Source organism: Rhinolophus sinicus, linkage group LG04, assembly GCF_036562045.2.
Source record: "Rhinolophus sinicus isolate RSC01 linkage group LG04, ASM3656204v1, whole genome shotgun sequence".
NCBI lineage: Eukaryota > Metazoa > Chordata > Mammalia > Chiroptera > Rhinolophidae > Rhinolophus > Rhinolophus sinicus.
In genome coordinates this window covers 64206211-64208928 of record NC_133754.1, presented here as the reverse complement: position 1 = coordinate 64208928, position 2718 = coordinate 64206211, and the positions used below count along the sequence as shown (strand labels likewise).

At 44.8% G+C, this 2718-nt stretch overlaps 1 pseudogene; it reads right to left on the bottom strand.

The window, feature by feature from the left end:
* Window positions 1–575, bottom strand: LOC109453448 (rRNA-processing protein FCF1 homolog; annotated as a pseudogene).
* Between the last annotated feature and the right edge of the window lie 2143 nt (window positions 576–2718).

Below are 2718 nucleotides of genomic sequence, written 5' to 3'. Positions count from 1 at the left end.
TTAGAATCCAGGGTCTCCATAATCATCTCGCATCCACGCAATGTTGTACCTATGGTTAGAAATGTGTATGATGGGAACTCCAGGCATCTTCCTGATTCTTCGTTTAAGGTCCTGGTCAACCGTGGCCAGTGTTAACACATGTGCTGAGTTACTCTGTCCTAAGCAGTCATCTGCAGAGGGTCCTTGGATGTGCATGGCAGTCGTTCAGATCTCAGATCCTTTGCAATCCTTAGAGCCACTTGATACTTTTGCCCCAATTTTAGCCATTACACAGTCAGTTGTACAAGACATATTCTTGGCATATAGACAGTCCATCACTGACTGCATTAAGTCTCGTTTGGCTTTAATGGAAAAGTTGATAAAGCTCGTATCAACCAGGATGTGGTAAGGTGGGCCAGCTGTATGTTATACTTGAGGAATAAGCAGGGAGGGTGTTGGGGGACTTCTCTTTCCTTGAGTGCACTGGGATCTTTCTTTTTAGGTTTTAATCTATCCTTTTCTTTAAGCCTCTAATCTCTGAGACTAAGTGTTCACTTCACGGTCACATACTTCCTTGTTTTCTTTTGCTTCCCCATGTTCACGCTGCACTCTTGTTTCTTCCGGAATCCTGCTCATTTTTATTTTTTAAATTAAATGTAAGAAGAACCCATAAATTACTGAGGTAATTATTCATTTTGACAGACAATATAAATAGCTATAGAAATCCCTTCCCATTTATTATTCAGCTAACTAACACAGGCCACTGTATTTACCGTGGACAATGGAAATTATATGAAAACCACAATTTCTTCCCTCCCAGAGGTGTTCCATCTGTTGGAGATACAAGAATATACACATGAATCCTTAAAGGATATGGTGAAGCCGTATGTGGTAGGTGTACAAGGAGATGGCACAGATACTCTGCGTAACGGAACTTGAGCTTATAATGGAGCTGAAGGGATAAGGAAAATGCCATGGAGGAGGGGAAGCTTGACTCCCTACCTCATGGAATAGGTGGGATTTTGATGGCAGCAGAGAAGTGACCATGCAGTTCTGGCCTGGTGTGTGTTAGTGAGGCAGTATATAGCTTAGGGACTACAAGAGAAATTTCTGGAGCTAGATTGCTTGGGTTCCAATCCTGGTTCTACTACTTACTAACTTTAAGTCTTGAGAAACTTAACAATTTAACTTCTCTGAGGCTCAGTTTTCACATCTATCAGGAGGTAGAATGAGGAAAAGAGAGTTTCAGTCAGTGTCCCAATAGAAAACAGATGAAGTGCTCTAAATACATAAGAAGAGGATGATTTATTTATTTACAAGTAATAGTGCAGTAACCAGGAGCAGTGGTGGTGAGGGGAGCAGAGGGGATATTATCCTCAGACCTCTACGACTGAGGGGAAAGGATGTTACTAGATGCAGTACGTGCAGTATAGAGGAAGCTACCTCTCAGAGAGCAGTGCCCTTTAGGGGAGGAGCACAGCTAACTTAAAGGAACCCAATAGGCAAGGAATCACAGCAATGAATACGTTCTCTCTGCTCCATCCCTGGGACCCCCTGCCTGGCTCCGCCCCTCTCTCCCTATTGGCCAAGCCCCACCAGGAATCCACCATCCTTGGGAACTGAATGAAATGCCACAGCCAGGCTCCCCAGAGGAGAGCCAGTAGAGACAGGCAGAATGTGGATTTGGAGGGAAAAAGAGAAGATATCTGGCACAGAGTGGGAACTCCAAAGTGCTAATGCTGGGAAGGGTTGCTGATGCCAGTTCTTGAGAACTTGGTTTAGGGATTTGGACTTGGTTCTGAAGGCAGTGGGAATCACAGAGAGTTTTTGAGCAAGAGGGTGACATAATAAAAGAGCTAACCAATATCTGTGTCTGAGGTAGACTATGAGGCAGAAAGACAGAATAAATGCTGGCAGGATAAGTACTGGGTTGCACCTCAGGCCTCCCGGTTTCATGCCCTTTTCATGGCGTTATAAGCTTTCCTTGGTGTTAAATGCTTTCCTTGAGACAACCACCAGCAGGAGCTTCCCACTCAGTACTACTGACAGCAGCTTGTGTCTACACCCTGCAGCAGGGGCTTTTCCTTGAGGAAACTCTTTTTCCAGGTTGACTCCCCCTCTCCTTTCTTCTGTGTGGTTTTAAGACCTGCCCTGATTACTATAGCCTAATTGGCTATGGACTTTCTAGAAAGAAAGAGAGCTGGATCTGAAGTGGAGCACTGTCTGGGAGCTGTCAGAGAGCCAGGCCACAGAACACTCTGTTGCGGAAAGAAAGTTAATGTGCCTCATTATAGCCTGATGTTGAGATTCCCTCTGACAGACGCAGGCGGTAATGGCTTGGAATGAACACACTCCTACGAACAATTGGAAAAGAGACTTTGCATTGTTCTTTAGGCTCATAATTCGTTTGCTGTAAAAATGACTGCGTTGGTTGTACCACACATTTCCTCTCTGAACGACGCCTTTATTGGATCAACTTAAATATATGAGGAATGAAGGATTTTGTGAAAGAAGCAACCGGATGCCTGTATGTGGGCTTGAAAATCAAGGTACCCCTGGAGCCAAGACTTTAGGGGCTGTTTCCCTGACAGTTGTGCTTACATCTGCTTTGCCATGAAGACCTTCACTCTGTCTTTCCCCATAATTTTTGTGTGGCAAAGGACTGCAGGGCTAAGTGGCCACCAGAAAATGAGCAGCAGCTCCCTCAGGGAACAGATGGGAGGAGCCAATGGGCATTAT